Raw genomic sequence first — 27,263 nt, forward strand, 5'->3', positions numbered from 1 at the left:
AAAATAAAACTTCAGATGATGATGTTCAAATGTAAATGTTAAAAAGAAGACATTAAAGCAAATCAAAAATAAAATTACGTGAAAAGGTTAAAAATAAATAATTATATATATTAGAAAATATAGACTATACACGAATAAAGTGAGGACAAAATCTGCAGAAATCGCATTATTCCCTAAAACATAATTAAGGTCTTTCGGTAGCCCTAAACTTTCTCTTGGGTCTAAGTATTATGAATATTCTACAAGAATATGCCGAATACTCAGAATGTGAACGGTTAACAACATGCACTTAATAGGAATAAATGAGAGGATAATGTTGGATTCGGAAGAATGTAAGGAACACACACACACACACACACACGCTCTTCAGCCTTCGGGCAGCAAAAGGGTACAGCATACAAGAACGCCTCGGCAATCGGGCAAACACATAAACTTAAAATTGATCTCCAATGAATGTCAGTACATTTGCCTCTCATTAGTGCAAATTCCCCGGAGTCTCTGAAGATGTACCTCTGAATGGAAGCGAGAGTATTGCCAAAACGCTCTAAGATGTGTATGATTGATTTTGCAGCAAATGGTGAGCGTTCTATGAACGATAGGAAACTAGTGTGGTGAGCGTTTGTGCTGTAAGAGATAAGAGTGGTGAATGGGGAATTTCTGAATGAACAAGAAAATAGGCCAGTACAAATACGTAGGTGTTTTTTCATTGTTTTATTCTTCGTACTTTGTCCGAGTTTTGTTCTTTGAAAAATAAAGATCTTGATTTTCACAAGTGATTCGATGAATCTGACTTACAACATGCTTATTACCTTTTTTCTGCTGGTTTCTTACTTCTAGCTTAGAGAATGAGTTCCGTTAACCACCTCATTCATTTTCCGGATTGTAGTTAACCCAGGAGAACTCGCACTATTTTCACATCGCGAGAACTCTCATCGGTCTTTTCGACCGATTCGCATAAAAAAAATATTTTAACACGTAGAAAATAATTATTTTTTGTTAAAAGAGTACACACAAGATTTTTTTTAATTTAAAGTATTGTTATGGAAGTATTTAATACTTTTTTTTCTTCCGGAAAACATCCCCGAGAGTTAAATTGTGATCTATTAGAAGTGCCTCTGCAAGAGGTATGGACGTGTACCAGTTGTTGGTTATTGTATTACGTCTACTATTAGAAATGAGCTGGATCAGCCTTTCAACTATACTCTTGACAGTAGTAGGGGTCCCCGTTCGCCCGAATGACTCATCCTCACTCTTTTATGACCGGGGTCAAAGGTCAATGACCTTGGCCCGGGGTCAATGACCTAGGGGTACCTAGGACCACCCCCTCTAAATTTTGGCAGGGGTACCATGGCCCACCCCCTAAATTTTGGCAGGGGTACCTAGGACCACCCCCCTTAAATTTTGGAAATTGCCAAATCTAAAAATTCGGTATGGTAGCCTAGAACCATAGTATGCACCTCTATCAGTATTGGGTGTCTATGTCGTTCCCTTTTAGGGGTAAAAAATTGCCAAAAATTCAAATTTCGGGGGTTTTTGACCTAATTTATCCCCTTTGACGAGGTGTTATTACCCTATATAGTTATATGGGCGTATACAGGGGTCCATTCCCTTTCATAAGACATGGGTATATTAATGCACCCCTTTAAAAATTTGGGAGGGGTACCTTGGCCCACCCCTTAAATTTTGGGAATTGCCCAATTTAAACATTGGGTATTATAGTACAGGACCCTAATATGTATTATGATAAATTTGGGTGGTCCACCTCGTTCCCTTCTAGGGGGTACACAATTGCCAAAATATAAACGTAAGTAATACGTTGTACCACGTGTTTGGTTTCGACCTAAGTTATCCCCTTTGATGAGGTGTTATTACCCTATATGGTTATATGGGCGTATACAGGGGTCCATTACCTTTCATAAGACATGGGTATATTAATGCACCCCTTTAAAAATTTGGGAGGGGTACCTTGGCCCACCCCTTCATTTTTAGAAATTGCCCAATTTAAACATGTGGTATAATAGTATAGAACCCTAGTATGTATCACTATAAATTTGGATGGTCCACCTTGTTCCCTTTCATGGGTACAAAATTACCAAATTTTAGTACAACCACGTGTTTGGTCTTTTCACCTAATTTATCGCGTTTGATGAGGTGTTATTATCCTATATGGTTATACGATACGATGGCTATATGATTAAATTTCAAACTGTTGTAGCATGTATTGCCTTTCGTCTATGAGTCATAAGATTCAATAAGGTTAGCTATCAGATTTCAAATCAATCACCACCAATGATCTTAGACTATGAGCTGTGACTAAAGTTCAATGTATTGTTTTAAATTTCGCGCCTTATGTTAAAATTCTGTTTATCACCATTCCCAAATTTAAAGAATACTTCTCTTGATATACCTAAGTCTTAGAATTAATCATATCATTATATGTTCAATAAGGTCAATAATGTCCGTCAATTGTTTACCTGAGTAGAACCAACTGTTTTCTAAAAGTGTGTATACTCAAACTTAAGAAGTACCACAACAAAGGAAATGAATCCCTGTACACTACCTCATCAAGGACAATCACGTGGTACAACGTCTTGCTTACGTTTATATTTGGAGGGAATAATCAAAACCAATGACGAATTCTCAAATTATGCTACAAAGTTTCAATGTACCAATGTTCTGGACTCCTAATCCCATCATAGGTTAATAACTGATCACGTGATCATACTCATATTTGGCAATGATTTACCCAATGAATGAGATACTATCCAATTACCAATTATTGATATGACAATAAGAAATGTACCCCCTCCCAAAAATTTAAGATTGGTACACAAATACACCTGTGTCTTATGAAAAAGTAATAAATCCTGTACTTATTCAATAATAAAGCCGGTCAATAACCTTTAAATTTTGAATATTTGGTCATAAGAGGAATACCAATGGGTCCTAGAAAACGTTTACCGAATTTTGTTATTTGATAATTCCCAAATTTAAAAGGGAACATAAATATATAAAGGTAATAAACCATATAACGTGCTAAATAGGGGTCAATAACTTCCGAAATTTGATTTTTGGTAGTTCTTTACCCATGAAAGGGAACGATGTGGACCATCCAAATTTATAGTGGTACATATTGAAGTCCTGTACTATGATACCAAATGCTTATATTAAACAATTTCTAAAACCGAGTGGATGAGCCAAGATACCCCTCCCAAATTTTTAAAGGGTGCGTCAATGTACCCATGTCTTATGATAGGAAATGAACCCATATACATGACCATATAACCATATAAGGTAATAGAACCTCATCAAAGGGGAGAAATTGGGCCAAAAACCAAACACATGGTACAACATATTGCTTATGTTTATATTTTAGCAATTTTTACCCATGAAAGGGGACAAGATTTACCACCTAAATTTATCATGATACATGTTGAGGCATGTACTATGATACCGAATGCTCAAATCGGAAAATTTCCAAAATTTACGGGGGTTGGCCATGGTACCCCTTCCGGGGTGCATCAATGTACCCATGTCTTATAATAGGAAATGGACCAATATATACATGACCATATAACCATATAAGGTAATAGGACCTCATCCAAGGGGATAAATTGAGCCAAAACCAAACACGTGGTTGTACTAAAATTTGGCAATTTCGTACCCATGAAAGGAAACGAGGTGAACCACCAAAATTTATAGTAATTTATATTAGGGTCCTATACTATAATACCAAACATATAAAAGGGACAATTTCCAAAATTAAAGGGGTGGGTCAAAGTACCCCTCCCGGGTGCACAAATGTACCTATGTCTTATGATAGGAAATGAATCCCCATACGTGACCATATAACATATAAGGTAATAGGACCTCATCCAATGGAATAAATTAGGTAAAAAACGAAACACGTGGTACAACGTATTGCTTACGTTTATATTTTGGCAATTTTGTACCCCTAAAAGGGAACGAGGTTATAGTAATATATATTAGGGTCCTATACTATTATACCAAATGTTTAAATTGGGCAATTTCCAAAATTAAAGGGTGGTCCAAGGTACCCCTCACAAATTTTTCAAGGGGTGCATTAATATATCCATGTCTTATGAAAGGTAATGAACCCCTGTATACGCCCATATAACGATATAAGATAATAACACCTCATCAAAGGTGATAAATTAGGTCAAAAGACCAAACACGTGGTTGTACTAAATTTGGCAATTGTGTACCCATGAAAGGGAACGAGGTGGACCACCCAAATTTATAGTGATACATAATAGGGTTCTATACTATTATACCAAATGTTTAAATTGGGCAATTTCCAAAATTTAAGGGGTGGGCCAAGGTACCCCTCCCAAATTTTTCAAGGGGTGCACCAATATACACATGTTTTATGAAAGGTAATGAACCCCTGTATACGCCCATATAACCATATAGGATAATAACACCTCATCAAACGCGATAAATTAGGTGAAAAGACCAAACACGTGGTTGTACTAAAATTTGGTAATTTTGTACCCATGAAAGGGAACAAGGTGGACCATCCAAATTTATAGTGATACATACTAGGGTTCTATACTATTATACCACATGTTTAAATTGGGCAATTTCTAAAAATGAAGGGGTGGGCCAAGGTACCCCTCCCAAATTTTTAAAGGGGTGCATTAATATACCCATGTCTTATGAAAGGTAATGGACCCCTGTATACGCCCATATAACCATATAGGGTAATAACACCTCATCAAAGGGGATAACTTAGGTCGAAACCAAACACGTGGTACAACGTATTACTTACGTTTATATTTTGGCAATTGTGCACCCCCTAGAAGGGAACGAGGTGGACCACCCAAATTTATCATAATACATATTAGGGTCCTGTACTATAATACCCAATGTTTAAATTGGGCAATTCCCAAAATTTAAGGGGTGGGCCAAGGTACCCCTCCCAAATTTTTAAAGGGGTGCATTAATATACCCATGTCTTATGAAAGGGAATGGACCCCTGTATACGCCCATATAACTATATAGGGTAATAACACCTCGTCAAAGGGGATAAATTAGGTCAAAAACCCCCGAAATTTGAATTTTTGGCAATTTTTTACCCCTAAAAGGGAACGACATAGACACCCAATACTGATAGAGGTGCATACTATGGTTCTAGGCTACCATACCGAATTTTTAGATTTGGCAATTTCCAAAATTTAAGGGGGGTGGTCCTAGGTACCCCTGCCAAAATTTAGGGGGTGGGCCATGGTACCCCTGCCAAAATTTAGAGGGGGTGGTCCTAGGTACCCCTAGGTCATTGACCCCGGGCCAAGGTCATTGACCTTTGACCCCGGTCATAAAAGAGAGTGAGGATGAGTCATTCGGGCGAACGGGGACCCCTACTACTCTTGACGCTGTTATCAACTTAAAAGTGGCTATTTGGCTGCTTACCACTGTACAATTCCAAGCTGTATTAGTAAAACGTACGGGAGTCTCCCAGCACGAATAATTTCAAGCCATATTTGGCTGGTTTGTTTGGAATATATTGCCTATGCTTGCATTTCTCACGAAAGGCTTCCAAGGATTCGTCAATATTTTGCATTCACTTGGTGAGTAGTTTGCCTTGTACGTTTACACAAATCCGTCAAATAATTCTCTGACGGCCGCCAGGTTGCCCAAACTCTTCCATTCTTCAGAGTTTGTGATATCATCAAAGTGCAAATGCTCGCAACAGAAATTGAAAACTGCTCAGGGAGTAATGGGGGGCTTAGGGGGTACAACATGTTGCCGAGTGCCAAATGATATATTTTGATTCATGGGTCCCTAGGGAACATGAAATGGCTTGTTGGTATCTATGAATTTCTAAAATTACGTCAGAAGCCGCCATTTTGTAAAGTGATGACAATTGTCAGAAATACACTACCTTATCTGTAAATATACATGAAAGGCGCTCAATATATGCATATTTAGTAAATGTTTGTACAATACAAGGTTGTATAAGTTAGAATAAATTATTTAAAATGTGCTATTAGAACGCATAAATATATTTTCAATATGGCGACCAAAAAGTTTCAAATGGCCGTCTTAATTTTACTTATTAACCTATCCAAATTTGATATCAAACAATATGTTTCAAGGGGTGCAAAATGCAATGAAGATTTTTAAAACGAAAGAAAAACATCTGAAACAAGATATTGTGGTTGACGAAACGAAAATGTTGGCAATTGATTCTTTCCTGGAGACGGAAGTGAATAAATGCAAAATCAATATTTCACCAGCGTATATAATACTTTGTAAAAAAAATTAAATGCAAATAAGTAAAACTTATTATATATGATATGAACAACACTGGTTTTAATAAGACAATAACAAAAAAATGTAAATCAAGAATAGTTTCATATTTTTAATAACCATGAAAAATTATATATCAGAATCTGCATCAACATTATCATAATCAACTGTGTTACTTAAGTACGGATTTTCACAGTTTGTGGTACAGCAACATGCTACATTAATACAAGGTAATTTTTAGCAAAGCATTTGCATTTCACGGTAGCAATTTGATGACACGAGAATTTTTGTTGTAAGAAAAGGTGTCGATTCACCGTTTTGCAGTTTTCATCCACTGGTGGTCACCGATGGCAGTTGATGCTGGGAAACATGAAATGTCATCCAGACAAATATTTTGCGATGCGCTAGTTGGATATGGCAGTGTAGGGCATCAGCAGTTCGTGGAAAACCTTCAAGATCTTTACCTCCTTTTCTAAAAACATGGCTTCTGACTTAATTTATGTTCCCAAGCGTGGATAATAGAAGGTATAGGCTACAGACACACTCCTCTGCTTTTCTCAGTGCGTCGTCGGTCAGTTCACTTTTTCCCAAACCGTCAAGGAGAAACGGACAGTTCTTGAAAACATACCAGGCAGTCTTTTTTCAATGCTATGGAAATGGCTAACAGTATCACAACCTGCAATGCTATGAAAGGCTGCGATATTGTCTCAATTCATTAGGCAATGCAATATCATGGACAACACTAAAGCTAGGTTGACTTGTTGTTAGACTTTATATTTCCTTTCGGAGTTGATCAGCAAACTGTAGCAACAATACAACAATATCTGTGTCGTTGGCAACAACAAGTAGACGTTTGAAACCTCTTTGGCAAGTATCAATTTCATAAAGAATTACTCTGGCGTCACCTTCTTCGTAGTTCGACTTTAGCATCAATACATCTCTCTGTGTTGAACATTTAACCTCTTTTCCTTCAGTAAACTCACCCAATGCTATTACTTCGTACCCTTCCATTTGTTTGTAATAAAGTGTTCAGGTAATACCTCTGCAAAATTAACTTTTTTCTCTGGCACACTTATGAACTGGTTCCAGTTCTTTACCATTGATACGTTATTGTTAAGGAAAAGAACTCGCCTAACTGAAGATCTCTCTGTTCCTTGTCTTCTCTTTCGAGTTACCGACTTGATGCATATCATAATATCGATCAAATATAACATCTAGTCTAGAAGAATTGGTACTTAAGCTCTGGAAAACTTTCTCTGAGTATCTCCCTAAATGAGGAGCATCCTGGAATTTTTCCAAAGGCCTGCACAAGTTGTTGTTCATCTATGATAGTGCGTGTTAACTCATCACTAGATGATGGAATTGGCGTCACTACCCTAGCTGTAAGGATGTAAATGGGTTCCAACTTGCTACATGTCGTACCAAGATCACCCTTGGAATCAGCAATAGACAATGGAACATTAGTAAGCTTGTGTTCAAGAACAGATTGCAGATTTATTAGTCAATCTGATTCTGTAGCAACCAGCAACATATGAAAAATGTCAACATTTTTTTTTTTTTTGACTAACTTCACTTTTTCTTATTTAGCCTGTTTAAATCTGTCACTAATATTCTCCAATGTCAATGTCTTGATATGTTTCAAAGACTCATGAAAGTTGTAAGGTGTAGTCATGAATCGGTCTTGAACAAAATGGTTAATAACATCAGTTTGTCTTTTGTGTGTCGACAAAAAAGATTATAATATGAAGTGGGGACAGATCACGTGTCGATATAGACATCATATTTCCTTGATTTACAGAGAAAACACCAAATTTCTCAAATTTATGTATAAGCTTTCTAAAGTTCCGTTCATTTCTTTCGCATTTCTATTTTGAAAAGTCTTTAGATTCTGACAAACAATATTCATCATCCTTCACTCCAGGACCAAATATATCATAGGACTCCTGCACGAAACGACTCCGTTCGTTTAGTGTTATACACCACCTTTCTATCTGACATTGGTTTGGTCAAAATAGTTTTTGTTCGTTTCCCTGTGTCAGTTCGACAGCACACACAAGGGTATTTGTTAAACGGTTGAACATAACGACTGGTAACTACCCGCGAATCTTCTAATTCATGTGCCTGCTTTGAGGTACGAGGTTTTTGTAGTTTTTTCTCACACCTTTCGATCTTACTTTGTAATCTCTTGATAGTAGTTTTGTTGTTTATATCAGGATAGCAGTGAGGTGGTAATATATATATATATATATATATATATATATATATATATATATATATATATATATATATTCCACTCTATTTCTAAGTCAATTTCTTCAAATCTATCCAAAATATCTACATTTTTCTGGTCATGGTACTTGATATGATCCTTTAAACCCTCTTTCAGTTTCAGGACACCTTGTTCCCCAAGCTTGCTAAGATCATGACATGTTTCACTTTGGCTAATGACGCATGTCTTCCAGTTCAGAGATGAATGAGCTCGTTTTCTAGAAGATAAAACCAGAGAAATAGCTGGTCCCTCTCCAACTAAGAATATTGAACTTGCAAATAAATTAAAACTAGAAACTTTAATATTTAAAAAATAATTGTATAATCGTAAAGTAACAAATTATACGTATGGAATAACTATTAAGTGTAAATGCTGTATCTGCTCTCATTTGAGTCATGTTATTAATATTTCGCTGCTGTTATGCATACAATTATCACACAGCGATACAGTAGCGATTTCGGAAAAAGGCTTTTATTTGAAATTGATTCAGTTGTGCAACATGTAAGGGTTTCAACTGATAATATTTCTTTTTAAATTGATGAACAAATATTCATAATCTTGTTTCACATACTTTCTGCTTGTAACGAAACACTCTTAATCCCCTATCTTTCCGAATAACCACCCCGGGCCAAAATCCGTACTTAAAAGAATAAAACAGCACCAGGGGAGTCATTTAGGGGGGGCAGGGGGCATTTGTCCCCCCCTGAGTTTGAGATGTATATAGATTTTATCAATAGAATAGTAGTAAATTAGTGAGAAGCGCGAAATTTTACTAATATCAAGAGGTCTTGCCCCCCCCAAGCAAAATGTGAAATGACGCTCCTGAACAGCACATATCTAACTTTCAAAATACAGACTTGTCCACAGGGGAAATAATCCTGAAAGAAAGTGGGGTGAGTTTTCGCCGGTACTCTATTAAACGACCCCAGATAATGTAAATGTATCACTCTCACTTCTAATATTCAAAAGTTAAACAAAAAATATTTCACTTGTTTAACGAAGTTACATAGTACTGACAACCCTACTATTTCAATTAACAAAGATAAACAATTTATTATAAATAAAGGAAAAATAATTAAAAAATCTAAAACAAACTAATAGTACGCAAAAATATTAACAACTGAATATTTTTTTAAAAAAAAATCCTACAGTTCCTGATGGAAACAACTTAGAATACACTTTTCTCAAAAAGCGCGTTTAACCACGGCCTACAACAACCTCTAATTTTGTCGTCTTTAAGTAGTTAAACTTTCAGTTAGCAAAATTTAACACTTGCTCGTGTCTAAATATCTCAATCCTTAACTGTTCATCTTCCAAATACATTGAGTATACTCACGGAACAAACAAACACTAAACAGAGACCAACTGAAGATCGATGTCAGTTTACCCATGGCTTCCATTTCAGGTTCGAAACCAACCAATCACAATAAGGATATTAGATCACGAAGGCCTCGTCATTTTACATTGCCAGATGGGACCAGATCTTCGATTATATTTTTTCAATTCAGTACACACCTGTTTGAACCAGAAAGGTAGGATGGAAAGAACAAAGGGAGAATAAGGTCGTTTTGTCTCCATAAAATAAAAGATGGCGCCATCTACTTCGTAATAAATCCATTATGATAAGTTACCTTATTATATATACATACATCACCCAAATCCTCATTACTATAATTGTGACAATGCATGTCGTCACACATCCCCCTCCGTAGATGAAAAATTTAACTCAAAGAAATTTTTCATTACTGACCAATTTTTAATTAAATAAACAAACTAAATCATTTTAAGATTTTAGGAGTATCTTACACATTTTTCAATGAAGATGAAATGAAATGATGATGAAAATAAGTGTTAGTAGATGATTGATTGATTATGAAGTTGAACAATAATAACAAACAAAATATACACACAAAACCGGTACACCCAATTCTCATTATGTTTTTCAATTTCCGTTGATGTTATTAACATTTCTTTGTTTTCTATATATTTTTGCCAAACTTGTATGCATAACAATCATTTTACCATCTTCAGTCTTACATTGAAGTGAATTGTCAGTAGGCTTTGATACGACTGCCATTGGCCCCCACCACTGTGGCATCAATGAATTAGTTGTGTTATCTTTCAGAGATGATCTTAACTGAGACTTAACCGATACCCTGTCTCCAACAGCAAACGTGCCTGGAAGCATTCGCTTATTATACAACCAACGCCTTGCTTCCCATGCTTTGTCCATATTAACAAAAGCTTGCTCCCATATTTGGGCATTATTAAGCCCCTCCAAGTCCTCAGGTCTACCGGTTCTCTCCCAAAAACAGGCGAAATGGACTAAACTTAAACTCCGCATGCTTCGCAACTTTAAGACAAAATTGTAGCTCATTCAGGAAACGCACCCATTTCTCCTCTTTACCATCCAGATATGCTCGAAGGCTCGTTTTAACCAGTCTCACATATATTTCGACTGCGTTCCTTCCTGGAAGACACGGAGAGCAGCGTATGTGCTTTATCCCATTACCAAACAAAAACTGTCTAAAGTAGTCCGACAAAAAACAAGGGTCCCGATCCGTGGAAGTGGTTCTAATAAATCCATACTTACAAAAAATGTCATACAACGCTTTAACTACTAACTTACTAGTTGCATTGAGTAATGGGACTAAATGAAGGTAACGACTCGCGTTATCTAGACACAGAAGGACATACTGATACCCGAAACTAGAAGGCAACGGCCCCGCTAAGTCCACACAATAATGGGCATTAATTTCCTTATAATATTCCGAAATTAGTTGTCCTTGTGGAAGAGTATTTCATGCCTTTACTAATTGATACTAATGGCACGAAAAATATCTAAAAATCTTTTTGTACACTTTCAATAAACCTAAGTGTCCTTAATTAGGTAATTAAATATGATAATAACTTAGTAGTATGGGTCTCAATACACGCGGAACGAGTATTTTATAAGGCGGCACATTGGCCTTGGTTTTTATGTATAAAGTATCTCTTATTAACTTATATTGTTGATACTCTCCTCCATGGCTCTTTACCATCTCATAAATATCCTTATTAAATGCCTCTGATTGCTGGGAGTGTTTAATATCCTCATGTGCTAGCGGTAAATTTCACAGACTAAACATACACCCCTCTGAGTCATTAATAGGACAAGGATCAACATCAATTTCATTCGGATTTATCTCATAAATCCTGGAAAGAAAATCTACCTGATAATAATCACCAGACATTTACTATTTTAAATCTGAACTCAAATAAGTTCTGCACAATGTTGGCATATCTTTCCAAATTCTCAGGGTTTCGCAACATGTTAACCAAGGCACTATTATCCGTGAAAACAGTAAACTCCGAACACAAAAACGGGCGAAATCTCATTACCGCATTATATATACCAAGAAGTTCAAGTTGAAAAATAGTGCGGTTAAAATCAGCTTGTCTCAAAGTTTTACTGTAGAACCAAACAGGATGCAATAAATCTTGCTCATCCTTTTGTGACAATATAGCCGCTTGCCAACGTAAAGTTGCGTCAGTATGCAGGTAAAAGCGTTTACTCATGTCCGGAATTTGCAAAATAATTTTTTCAGCAAAAGCCCCTTTTATTTGCCCAAGAATCGCATCCTGTAACGGACCCCACTCAAATTTTACTTTCGGCTATCTTAATCGGTTCATGGGTTCTGCGATACCTGCATAATTATCGCAGAATTTAGCGTAGAAATTTATAAATCCTAACATTTTACACAACCCCCGGCGATTTACGGGCGGACGGACATCCTATCCTTGCAGCCTATCTGCAACATACATATCTCACCATCTTTAATAAGAAACCCCAAAAATTCAATACTACTCAAAACTAAACATTTTTCTGGTGAGATGGTTAAGCCCCTTTTCGAAAAACGCTATAAGACTTCTTCTAACAACTGATCATGTTCTTGGATTGTAGAACCAAAAATCACAATGTCATCTGCATAGTATTCTATCCCGTGTCCACGTAGGTCTCCCAGGATATCATCCAAGGCACTTATAAGTGCTTGTACTCCCACACAGATACCCATTGGGATTCGCGAATATTCGTATAGCTTATCCTGTACGACGAATACTGTGAGCTTACGGCTATCGGAAGTCAACTGTAGTTGGAAAAGAGATTTCTTTTCATCGATTTTGATTACATATTTGGCAATAGCAAGCGAACTAATGCATTAATCTATATTAAGACAAGGCAAGCCGTCCCCACAAATGAACCTATTCAGTTTAGAGTAGTTGACTACTAGTCTAGGTGATCTATCTTTATTACGCACTAGGAAGCATGGAGATCTATATTCAGACTTAGAAGGTTTTATCACATCATTTTCTAATAATTGTTCAATTAAGTTTGATAACTCTTGTTGCAGCCTTTTCGAAAAAAGGATATGGCGCTCCCGAACTATTTCATCACACTTTAATTGAATAGTGTATTCAAAGTTACTGATAGTACCAATTTGCTGGGTAATAACATTCGCATATTTATCTAATAAATTTTCTACATACTGAACCAAAGTAGGATCTTGTTTCACAATTTCTTCATCAATGACATTCAAAATCTTAATCTTTTCATCTGCACTAATTTCCCATTTACCGCTCTTACAATTATTAAATGCTAACAGTAACAGACGGCCTTCCTGACCCAAAACATCCGAAGAATTATAATCTTCATTACTATAACAAGACGTTACGTAAATGTTAACACACTCTTTTTCTCCCTCTATTGCCATGGAACTAACAGAGCCACCTGCATCCGCGACAATTTTTCGATTAGAAAGAAAAAGAAAAGGTTTTCGAAGATTTATTTTCTGGGCATAGCCTCACTGGATGTGGACCCTGACATTTATAACAGCTTATAGTTCTACGAGAATCCTTAAAGTCACTCCCTACCGGAGCATCCGGCAACCCTGTTTGGAACCTCATTTTATAAGTAAACTGTTTCATATAAAGTTCATGGTACCTATATTCACTAACTAGTTTATTAACTTCATCTATAGTCTGGGGTTTTCTATGATAGAACAACCGCTCCCGTATGTTCGGAAGAACGTCACTGATAATAAAACGAATGAGCTTTTCGTCCCCACAACGCAACTTCAAAAGTTTATCAACAGTAGTTACACGCTTTACAAAGGCTTTTAAATCCTCGTTATTCTCTTGATGGAGATACATGTATTCTACTAGTATTATCTGAATAGCACGTTCTGATAATAAATTATGAAAAACAAAATCACGTGCAAAATCCCAGCTTTTACAAGTATGTGGCAGCTCGTTTAGAATTTCCTGCAGTGAACCTGTAACTTTTCCACGCAATGAATACAAAACCGCAGAAAAAGGAAAAACGCCCAATGTTACAAAATTCATCAATCCTTTTAATAAATTGATACAATTTTAAGGGATCCGTACTATCGCATTTTTCTAATGATTCCATGAATGATCGTAAAACTAAAAATGTTGATGATTGTTTCATCTTATTAAAACAGCTGTTTTGTGTCAATTCAGATAGAGGTTCAGCTCTAGCTTTTTCGTTCACCGAGCTAAGAGGTAAATGACCTGGCTGACTGGCAACTGTTCGCACACACACACTTCCAACAGGCTGTGTGATTGTATTATCAGTGCCTCTACCCTGACCTACTTCAACACCCGAACCGACAGGTGCAGTCTTGCTGTTATCATTTGTAATGGTCAACAGCGTTTTCTTAGCGTCACTTTCATTCATAGAAAATATTTTTGATTGCTTTTCATCTATAGTCATATTAAAAACACATTAACATCGACAGGAATTTCGTCTACAAACTCTTCTTCAAGAAATAAACTATAGTCACCACCTACAGCGATTTCTTTATTTTGGACACGATTCTATACTTATATACCAGATAGCATGATTTCAATCCCGGGAACAAATTCCTTGAACTCCCCTACAAAGCTTTCTATAAGGTACACAATTGATTTATACAAGCAAGTAATTACATACACAGCCCTGACTTTATATGACATGAACATGAAAAGTAAATAACTGAATTTATATTTATTTTTTTAAGTTAGAGAATTTTAGGTGAGTTGGTCACTGTTCTGTAACGAAACACTCTTAATCGCCTTTCCTTCCGAATGACCACCCCAGGCCAAAATCCGTACTTAAAAGAATAAGAGAACAACATATATTTAACTTTCAAAATACAGACTTTTCCACCGGGGAAATAATCCTGAAAAAAAATGGAGAGTGTTTTCGCCGGTACTCTATTAAAAAAATCGAAAACAAACAGATAGTACAACAAAAATATTAAAAATTGAATAATTAAAAAAATCCTACAATTCCTGAAGGAAACAACTTAGAATACATTTTTTTTTCTCAAAAAGCGCCATTCCAGCATGGCCTACAACAACCTCTAATTTTGTCGTCTTTAAGTAGTCAAATTTTGAATTTGCAAAATTTAACACTTGCTCGTGTCTAAATATGTCAATCCCTAAATATTCATCTTTCAAATACATTGAGTATACTCACGAAAATCCACTGACAAAAATTTTCCACCATTTTTTTCAAAAAATAATTTAATTTAACAAAGTGTAAAGAAACAAACACTACGTACCTTAAACAATGATCAATTGATGATCGAGGTCAGTTAATCCATGGCTTCCATTCCGGGTTCGAAACCAAACAATCACAATACGGATATTAGATTACGAGGGCCTCGTCATTTTACATTACCAGCTGATACCAGGTCTTCGATTACATTTTCTCAATTAAGTACAACCTGTTTGAGACCAGAAAGGTAGGATGGAAAGGACAAAGGGAGAAAAAGGTTGTATGTCTGCATAAAATCGAAGATGGCGCCATCTACTTCCTAATAAATTCATTATGATAAGTTACCTTATGATATATACATTCATCACCCAAATCCTCATTACCATAATTGTGACAATCCATGTCGTCACATGCTTTATTTTAAACGTCTTCATTGAATTTTGCATCCCTTTAAACATATTGTTTAATATGAAAATTGGCTAGATTAATAAGTAAAAATAGGACGACCACTTTGAAAATTATTTGCCGCAATATTGAAAATATACTTTATGCGTCCTAGTATCACATTTTAAATAATTTGTACTAACTTATACAACCTTATATCATACTTGCACTTACTGAATATGCGTATATTAAGCTGCTTTCATGTAGGGGTCTATATTTACAGTTAAAGTAGTGTATTTCTAATAATTGCCATCACTTTATAAAATGGTGGCTTCTGATGTAATTTTAGAAATTCAAAATTGCCAACAAGCCGATTCATGTTCCCAATGGACCCATAAATCAAAATATATCAGTTGGCACTCGGTAACACTTTCTACCCCCTAACTCAATTTCTAGGTCTCTTTTCAGAAAACGTTATTTATTGTTTGGAATTCTTCATGGTTTATGATTTTACTTAAAATGAATTTGATTAAAAATATGATATGCTTTCAACTAAAAAATTTACTTTAACAATTTCCAATAGTAAGCTTAACAGTAATATATATACTTCATTAAAAATTGTGGAAAGTTTTTTAAAAATTCCTTCTCTCAGGGATTTTTGAAAACATTTCAAAGTATGCTGTTTTCAGTATCACGTATTGATTAAATTATTTTATCGAAAACTTCTGGTTTATAAAAAAAAATACACAGGAACATAATACCTCCCTCGACCGAGCTTCCATCCAGCAGCTACACCATACGGAATCTCGATTTTTTGTAATAAATGTATCTTCTGGTAAGTCTCATTGTTCCAAGTCAGACGCAACTAGAAAAGACAATTTCCATATGAATTTATGTAAAGTATGTTCTTCAAAGTTTTCTGAAAACGCTTATTATAATTTGTGCATACTTGATAAATAATTATTGATGTAGCGATTTCTGACCATTTCTATACAGAGTGAATAGATTTAATCCAACAAGTGGAAACAGAAAGGATACAGCGTTGAATCCTACCTTTTATTTTTTATTAGTGTCACGTAGTAAAATTATTACATTGTGTTGCAAATAAGTCTGTCCGTCTGTTACTCTGCACGGTAGTTCTTGAATGGATGGGAAATTCTGAATTATGTTCTTCTTTTTTTTTTTTCTTTCTTTCTTCAACGGTGTCAATAAACGAATAACATCAACTTCAATAGTGGATATCTATAGCCTCATATATGGAAGCAAATTTATGAATTTTGTTTCTTGCTATAGACTAGACAGCTAAAGAGATTATTTGGGCCAAATTTGTTCATAGAGTCAATCTGTTAACATTATACAGGGTAACGGTGAATTCAACGGTTGCTATTCATATCTCATACCTTGAAATATCTCGCTTAGTCCTCTCAACTCTTTTTAACAGTTTATATTACTTGAAATATATATAGAATATAGTGCTTTTATTTGTTATTGCAATATTATAGATTATCGTGCTTACTTTATTAAATTTCTAATAATAATAAAAATAATAATAATTAGGGAACGGAACTTTATGTAAATAAATGTTTTTTTTTTTCTGCAGTGTGATAGAGGCCCATTCTTTTGCAAAGATGATGATCATATCCTTTTATGCCACCTCAGCAAATTTTATTTTACATAAAAGCACATATTTTCCAATTTTCCGTATGTAAATACATATTTTAAGAATTTTCGTTTTAAAAACATAAAATAACTCATTGAGGACTGCTACATTGAAATCTTCGAAAGAAAAATGCTTATTTTTCCACACCTCTTTCATATTGAGTGTGTCAAGTTTGTTTTGTCTTTGAGCACGTTGACTGGCAGACTTCTGGTGCCTTACTTTAATCTACACGTGAGGTCCTATTGAGGGAATTCTACCCAGCCACAAGCCAGTTACAACACTGCAGGACTTTAAATCCAGTACTTGTCTTTTCGTTTATTTTATTCTAAGTGGTGCTTCAGCACAGTGTATGTATTTCCTTACTGTAAAATGCCTAAAATAAAAGCAAGTGTTTCATCTCGTTTGCAGAAGTTCTGTGACGAATATAAAGATGTATTTTCTACTGATGACAAAGTGCTATTTTGCCACCTGTGTGATAAATCTGTCGCGGCTGACCAACGTTCACAAATTACGCAGCATTTGGAGAGCAAGAAGCATATTGCTGCTGCTTCACGTTTCAGCAAGAGACAGATCTGTCAACCAATTGCGTCTAGTACTGGTAAACCGTCAAAATTGTCCGCTTTTTCAATGGATTTGTGGAGAGCTTTTGTATCCGCAGATATTCCACTGTTCAAATTAAAGAAACCTGAATTACGAAAGTTTCTCGTGAAATATACGAACTTCGAACCACATGACGAATCAACATTGCGAAAACTTATCTGCACAGGTGTTACGAGCAAACTTTACAACATATTCGCTCGGAATGTGCGCATCAAAATATTTGGGTATGTATGGACGAAACTACAAACTCCAGTGGTAAAAAAGTAAAAAACGTGATTGTAGCAGTGCTAAGTAATGATGACGAAACTGTGTTGACGAAAAATTATTTGCTAGTGTGTAAAGAGCTATCTGCTGCTACACATGTAACGATAACAAGACTTTTCAACGAAGCAATGCAACTTGTGGCCAGAAGGCATAAAATTTGACAATGTTCTTCTTGTTACAGATGCTGCAGCTTACATGAAAAAAGCTGCAGTAGGCCTTGCCGTTAGCTACCCCAAAAAGGGTGCATGCTACCTGTGTGGCTCATGCGTTGCATAGAATATGTGAAAAGATAAAAGTCCCTAGTTCGATAGACTAGTTTCAAATGGAGAGAAAATCTTTACCAAGTCACTTAAACGAATAGACATTTTTAATCAAAAATGTTCTGGGATTCCTCTTCCTCCTGCTCCTGTAGTTACACTATGGGGTACTTGGTTGAATGCCGTTGAGTATTATGACCAAAACTTTGAACGATTCGTATCTGTCGTAAACGATCTCGACAAAGACAAAGCATCGTCCACAGAAATTCTACAAGAACTGTTAAAAGATCCATCCGTAAAACTCGAGTTAGCATTCAGTTCAACAAACCTGTCCTTTCTTTCTCGTTTATAGAAAAGCTTCAATCTTCATCGAACACACTGTCAGTTTCAGTGAGTAAAATCCACATAATAGAAACGAAACTGATAGAACTTCCTGTTGCTAACGGATAAGTGCTAAAAATGTTTAAATTTACAGACATGTTTGAAAGAAACCTAGGTTTTCAAACATTGTGTAAAATTGCACGTGTTTTGGAAGGCGAAATGGTGAAGGACAGAGCCGTAGCTAAGGGGGGGCCAGCGGGGCGCCCGCCCCGGGCGCTGACAGCAAGGGGGCGCCGCACGAGCAAGGAAAAAGAAAAAGTGGTGTTGAACATGAGTAAAAGACGAGTCGCCCCCAGAAAGTATTGGCGGCCTATTAGATAAATATTGCTGTAGGTTATCAATGAAATACATGGATTTCTTAAAAATTTTCTTGCTCGCTTCGCTCGCAATGCAAGAGTTTAAATAAGTCACAACAAGTTTTTACTTATTACTTGAAGATTTATTATACATGATTTCTTAATGACATGTAGTATACAAGGTGCCGAGTAATGACTTATAGTGTACGCATGAGCATTTTCAAAATCAGAAACGAGCAAAGTCGTGTTCGGCGTTTTGACAGTGATGAATTTGCTGGCTTCAAAACGTTTTTCTACCCAATCGGATTAATCACGACGCACAGTGGGGCCAAAGCACTGAATTCTTGGCAAAAATAAGAATTCGCAATATGAAGCGGAAAATTGAAATCAATTAGTTCGGCGTATGCAGTGGCTACAATAATGTTATTTTGACATTATTTAATCAAAAACATAGAGTTTTACATCATAAAAGGAAATACCCCTTATATTCGCGCCTAAATTATATAACAGATTATATGATTGGCATAAAGAAACGCGTGGGCAATATGCTTTGATTTGGCAATTTACGATTGGCTTATATTCTTATGTATGAAAGAAAGAGTGTACTTGTTCATTTTACAACTGAAGAGTAATAAAATTGAAGAAAAGTTCTTGCTTCTCAAAATTATTTCAAAGTTGTGGAGGATTCGTTATGACAATGAAGATGCAAGGACCTTCAATACATAAAAATTATCTCATCACAAGTTCTCGATATGAATATATTATCAGATACATTAAACATACTATGATTTACAAGCATCAGTAACCTGTTCAGGTTGTTTCATATATTGCATCGTGCATTACGTGAGCTCATTCCATAGCTTGATTGGAATACTCTGAGCTGGAGCGAGCGGAGGCTCATTACAGTTGATTCCAATGTCACTTCTGTGCATGCATCACAATAACACAATACTGAATTGATCAACACCTTTTAATATGGTTCATAGATTGTTTAGCATTGGCGTTTCAAAATGTCGCCACCATTAATCAAATATGTTTGACTAGAGTTTAGTTCTGTTGGTGAATGACAGAGAAGTATGACTAGATGTTGGAAACAAGATGGGTCTGGGGGCAAAATTCCCAGAATTGACCTATATTCAACTTTGTCACTGCGTGCATGTCTAATAACCTAACACTTGTTCTCACATTCATCCCAGCTCAATTCAAAAGCAGCATTGCATCCAGAATGTGGTTTTCCTCAAACATTTTCATGTGCTATATTTTCCAAAAGTGCAAATATGTGCCGGTTTTCTCTTTGCATACAGTAAGAACAATGTTTCTGTTACGACATTAAAAAATCACAGACATATTATGCCATATTTTCTAGTAAAATGCCATTCTATCGTTTGACCATACTTTATATGCTTTCAGCACCACAGCATTTTCCAAATATGATATTAAGTAGGGGATTATCATAAGGATATGATAATGATATTAGCATCATTGCTAATATGATTATTGACTACACATCACATCAATATTCTAAATATACAAAACGATACATATATGTCGGTTTTGTCACCATGTTTACCAGTCACTGAATATCTACACGCAATGTAGAAATAGTCGCATTCAAAATCAATTTCCTATCTTCTGTCACTAAGCAGCGCCTCTCCGGCTTCAGCGTCTAACCAAATTTACACGTCCCATGAGTTCATTGTAAGTTGCTATCACTTATTTTCCTGCACACTATCTTACGTGTACACTATTAAGGCTTCATTATAACAAATTATATCAAGTCAATCTTTTACTTCATTCTTCGAGTTTTTGCTAAAATTGCCTGGTTCGGCCCCACTGTGCGACGGTGAGAATGAAGGTATGAAAGTGAGAAGAGTGAAGAGACACATTCAAGCTGCTGTTTGTGCGATAATATTAAAAATAAAGGTAAACGAGGGGAACAATAACATTTTCGAACTTCAAGCAGTTGTAGAATAGGGACTTAAGGGATCAGAACTTAGCCCAAAGAAGTTCAACTTTTTTAGATACTAATCACTACCAATGATTTATTTTTAAATTCCATTAACATATGAAATTCTTCCAGTTTGAAGGAATTTATTGGGGTAATTTTTTCATCAACTTTTTGTATTGTCAGCATATTGTCTGCATACGTGTCTAGTTGTGTGATGTTTTTATCTATCTACATACATACAAAACATAAGTAGGCACACTCTTAATATAAGTACGTGTTAGTGTATTTTAATATGTTAATTAATAAGAAGTAGCTTAAATTCGGAACTTTCTTTCATTAAGAAATTAAGTAATTACTATAATTTCAGACATATTTAGTAGCCAAAGTATATTTTGGATTTTAAGTACAAACACTGAACATATTCTTCACCTCCATTGATCAATATTTAGAAATTCACAAAGAAGGCTCCTTCTGAATTTCCATTACATTTCACAAAATATTTTTTACCGTAAAAAGATCGAAATTAAAATGCTATTGATGTGGTCACATACAGAATAAAATTAAAAAGTTTACAATTATTATAGGAAATTAATACTGTCACCCATTTCGAACAATTTAGAAGCACATAGTTTTTAATGTATTGAAATATAATTTCTTATCGATAGTATTAAACGTTGTACATAGTAGTAATTTTCCTGAACTGTTTTCCTAGTAAATTTGTATACAACCAAACGTAGTTTTGTCAATCTTAACAAAAAGCCCAAAATAAGACTCTTGAAAACAGCTCTTATTTGAAAAAGGATACATAATGATCGTTTTTAGTTGTTGCAATGGTCTTTCCAAGAAGATTTATAATGATTCCGCGTAGCATAACAACAAAAGCTGCTTTTCTTTTATATATATATATATATATATATATATATATATATATATATATATATATATATATATATATATATATATATATACAATGATTGGTAAGATTGGTAAGATAAGTGTAGGGGCGCCGAATTCTACTTCGCCCCGGGCGCCGAAATCTCTAGCTACGGCTCTGGTGAAGGAAGATGTGCTCAATTTCAGAGTTAGTGAAATTTCGTGTTTCAACTAAGCGAGAATTTTCTCTTGGGACGTGGAGCGATCTTTAGCAATATAAGGTGATTTTTTTAGAGATAATCATCACAAATTTACAATGCAGAATTTGGAGAAAATTATGGTAGTCCAAAGAATAGCTCGCTAGAAGGTAAGCGTTTCAAAACTGAATTTAAGATGTTCACAATGCACATAATATTTAAGTTTCTGTTGCCAAATATTTTTATTTTTGTCACATATTTTTCTAGTTTTATCACATATTTTCAAAATTTATAGCACATAAATAAATAAATATTTCTGAGTTTTTTAGCACATGAAGTTCCGTTCCCTAATAATAAGAATCGTTGTTACCAAGGACACAAGATCCGAGTTATTGATGTACAGCAATTAATATTTTTTAACGATTTGTCTTCCTACTTCATATTGATGTGCCCCCCCCCCCATACTTCTATGGCTACTAAAACTCGGTTCTCCTTTATTTGTTTTCAAGTGTATTAGTCTCACTATTGTTGCAACGTTAGAGTATTGTCAATTAGTATGACTATTTTCATCACGAAAGCTATTGATTTATTCCTACTTATGAGTTTTGAATTTAACAAAGTTACACATACTCCACAATTAACGGGACAATTCAGAGAGCGCAGCATCGTAGGGTCTAATAAGGTGCAATTACGTAAAAATGAGGCATGTGTTAAGCCCTCACATAATATTGTAGAAAAAGCGAATGTTACGAAATTTTATTAAAATATTAATCCTGGTCCATAGATGGCAGCACATATGAGCGGGTAAGTGATTCTAACTGATGTTATCTGCTTTAAAGTTTAAACATTTGTTTTTTCTACGAATTTGTTGTCTCTAATTGCGTTCATTAGAATGTATATCTGCGAAACATATTCATGGTTCTGTTTAAGCACATGGCTGGAAGAAGTTATGAGAGGCCCCACTTCTTAAGTAGCATTATGACAGTAGCTGGCAGGACGTGGCACTCGAACACAACTAAACAAATTTATATGTCTTCAAACTACTTTTTGTAGGAGCATAATAGGTAATATAAACCTTTGCTTCAAAAGAGGAAACATCTACTAACATTGGCGTAGCTGTCTTTAGGAAGGCCCCGGCGTTCGGTATGGCAACGCTGTTCCCCAATAGTGATGGGCACTGGGAATATTCCCGTTGGGAAGGAATTTAAAAAATGGGAATAATCCCGGGTTTTTTCCTTGGTCTATAAATTCCCGGAAGGAATTTATTTCCATTTCTTTACTTTATCTTCCAAATTATAAGAACCATATGGCTAATTATTTTATTTTAATATATTATGATTTACTTCTAGGTTTTAAAGAATTTAGAGGTTAAAAATTTTAAAATTATTTGCCTGTACTTTATATAACTTATAATATGATTTTTTAAGTTCCATTTCCATTTACACTAAAAAGTAGGGTAATTGTTTAGTATTGGGGGCAAAACTACTAAAAAGTAGGATGCTTTACGGATGAAATGAGTTGATAGTGGTGTTCAAATAGTGAAAAAAGTGTCGAACACAATTTTTTTTAGGGCAGTAGGGAATTTGTACAAACCGTAAAGGTAAATGGAAGTGATTTATGTGAGAAGAGAAAGTGAATTGTTGGTAACGAAGATAGAAAACAACGTGCCCTGAGTTGCTCTAACCCGCCTTCACTCGCTTACGTTCGCTTAGCAATGCTGTTTGAATTTAATGTTGGTAACGTAATTTAACGTATGAAACGATAAAACAACCACATCGGAATAGAATATCGCAAAAAAAAGTAGTTGCAAAATCTGGCCCCCAAAGCTAAACAATAACCAAAAGTAGCAAAGTACTAATTTACAAATGATGAAAAGTATCCATTTTTAAAGTAATGTAGAACTATGTAGAAATAGAGTTGGACTACTATTAATAAACCCTGAAGCACCGTTAGTAATAGACGTCGGTCTGTCTCCTCTCTCTGACTCGAATTTCTGAAGACGTACTCGGACTTCTTTTACATGTGAATTAACACATGAAATTTCGAGAAATGAGCACGAAGAAGGTCGTGTGTGGCAATGTTACATCCAAAATTATAAAGATAGGAAAGTATGTGTCAAATATTGTGAACATACATATTTATGTGCAAATGTTGACAAAATGGTGGGACCTGTGTCTTCTGGCAGTTACCCGACCAATTGTTTATAAGATTTAAAATTTTAATATGTTTATAATATCAGTAGTACAGTCAAGTTTAGAAAATCCACTTACATGTAAATTTAAACAGTTTAGCGGTTTAAAAGTATGTGGACTTACTATAACATTTTTGAAACATATTTAATTTCATAGAACATATTGTACTATGCGTACTCTCTAAATATAATAAAATATTAATAAAATAAAATAACATCGTTCAGAATATACATTTTAAAGGCTCCTCTGGGGCAAGGTGACCAGAACTTTTACTTTCAAAAACGGGACGCATTTGAATCGGCGGCGGCGCGGGAGGGGGGTGACTTCCACATTGCATTTTGGGACTCAGCACTGTTTTCAATTTACAAAATATATAAGTAAGAATGATAACACAGCGTTTCTAATTTAAGTACAACCCAACAATACTGTTAACTACTTGAACACTCAGAATTTCAACTCAATTTCCACTTGAACCACAGAACACTCAATTCCCATTTGAACATTCAGAAGTTCTAGGCACGGCTGAACCTTCCCAATGAGTGTTGGTGCGAAAAAGCGTAGAATTTGCATTGACCATTTATATTTTGAATAATAATTACGGACCATCTGGGTCATTTTTGCTTAAAAACGGGACATCTAGGCGTCCCGTTTGAGAATGAGAAAAAACGGGACAACGGTTGAAAATAAGGGACTGTCCCGGCTAAAACGAAACGTCTGGTCACCTTGCTCTGGGGACAACAGTAGTAATATACTGTGATACAAAAACGAATTTAACTTTGAAATTATAATATAGTAATAGAATGCAATTTTCTTTGTGATTATACATAAATTCCAGGAAATTCACATTTCTGGGAATTTTTCCGGGAATCTTCCAAGGGAATATTCCCGAAAAATATCTTCCCGGGAATTTACCCATCACTATTTCCCACACTACTCGACGTCCATCACGAGCAACAATGGGGCAAAATCTTGTTCTTTCTTTCTCTTTTTTTTCACTTCCTTCTGTCAACTTTTTGTCCCACAAACAATAAGGCGGGCTATACACTACGAGATCAATCCTAGGAAATATTTTAGGATTTATCTTCGGAAAAATGTTATGACTTATCTTGTAGGAAATCCTTACCTTTTTGTGACATACACCTGAAGAGTTTTCCTGTCTGACCGAATTACGTTTATCAACATTGTGAAATAGTTCTATTTAATAAAAGTACAAAGTTGAAGAATTACTATGCTAACCACACTGCACATCCCACTTATATTAATATCAGGCGCTATATTGTTAAATTGGATACCTCTAAAAAAAACAAGAAAAAAAAAGAAAAAGAAAAACGCATAAGTCAGAAGGGTGCTGGTATACTTTTGGCGCACCACATTTTAGAAGATTTACAAGTAAAATTTAATACTTTGCATGAAAAGACATGTTTAAAAGGAACAGATTTCTGCAAGCAACATAATTAAATACAAAGTAATACACCTATATTTTATGTTTACAAGTGTAGGGTTACTAGGTAAAATCATTATAAATGATTTAACGACGGATAAAATAGGTAAGAGACAATCTTTCACAGAAAGAGTCCAGCTAATTTTTCTAAGAAATGTTACAATTTCGGTAGTTTCTATTCACATTAGTTTAGTCTAGGTTAGTTCAGGCTAGTTACGGTTATGTTACTTAGATTATATTAGTATATGGGTCCAGCACAATTTTCGAAAAGTGATAGAATTTCGCTTACTTCTATTAATATTAGGTTAGTTTAAGTTCGTTAATTTAATTAGGTTAGATTTGTTTAGGTTGTGTTAGGTCTAAGTACTTGCATCTTCCATTTCTCCTGTAAATTTTGTATGTTTTGCATACTTCTGAACCCCTTCTGCGAAACATTTACCTAAGTGGGTGCATATGAAAGATGACCGCTGATACTAATTTTCCCCCATCGGTATATTTCTGCATAGTTTACAGGAGCTACAATTTATGTTTACAAGTGGAGCGCTACTACCACGATACCATCATAAGTGCTATTCAAACTCGTATCATTGCCAAAACCCACTCGTTTTCACTACATTCACTGACGCGCCTGCTTCCTTCGCTCGCACCCCCTGGCTGACGCTCGGTCCCCAGGTTCGCCCTGTTTGACTCGGTTAGATAGCATTCATACTTTTCAGAGGCCACCTAGCACAACTTGGTTTGCGTTTTTTGCACTATAGTTTTTATACTATATATTCGGACCCCGTATTTGTAGGCAAATCGTAAAAGAATTGTAGTTTATCAACAATTGCTTTTGATAGTCCACTTGAGGGATCTTATCTATGCTGTGTGAGATATTTTCATGTCGGTCAACGCAAATAATTTAGGAAACAGTGACAAATTATAATTTTTCAACAATTATTTCGAGTGGTACACCTAAAATAAACCTGCGCGATCAGAAGATACCTCATCAGTTCTGTTTTCACTTTCTCTCACCTGATGTCGCTTAAATCGAAATCTTACGAATTTTCTTTCCGAAATAGAGCGTGCTCTAAACAAGAGAAATCTCACAGGATCCTTCAGAACCCAGGAAATGACATGGATCTGATGCCATACACGTTGAGATTTTGACTCTAGGACAAATCGTAAGAGATTTCCTAGGATCTATCTTATAGTGTATAGAAGGTCTAATGGAATATTGTTGTTCAATGAAATAACCAAGAGACTAATATAGCGAAGGCTACCTAAGTTAGTAATAAGTAATCAAAGAGTGATTGACTAATACAATATAATTAGTAAGATATGTAACTACAAGATCATGACAACAAACTGACTAGAATATAAAATCCATTCATAAACTAAGATTACAAAATATATTGAAAGATGTAAGTCAAAGGAAGAAAGAGTAAACGAACAGTAGGGTAGGCCTAATATCACTAAATTGACAATTAAATTGAAGTTTAGCGTCCTTTTTAGCACTGAGGCTATCTGATGAGTGACGATGATATATGCATAAATTCCTATTCTAGTTTTATATATAGAATAGTTCCTATCCTATTCGTGCGCCTATACTTAAGTATTCATAAACATAGGCGCACGAAGGTGGAGGCAGGGAGCCCGGCTCGCCCCAAGTAAACTTTGTGGTGGACAAACAATATGTGCGTGAGTT

Source organism: Thermobia domestica, chromosome 14 (assembly GCF_964235325.1).
Source record: "Thermobia domestica chromosome 14, izTheDome1.hap1.1, whole genome shotgun sequence".
NCBI lineage: Eukaryota > Metazoa > Arthropoda > Insecta > Zygentoma > Lepismatidae > Thermobia > Thermobia domestica.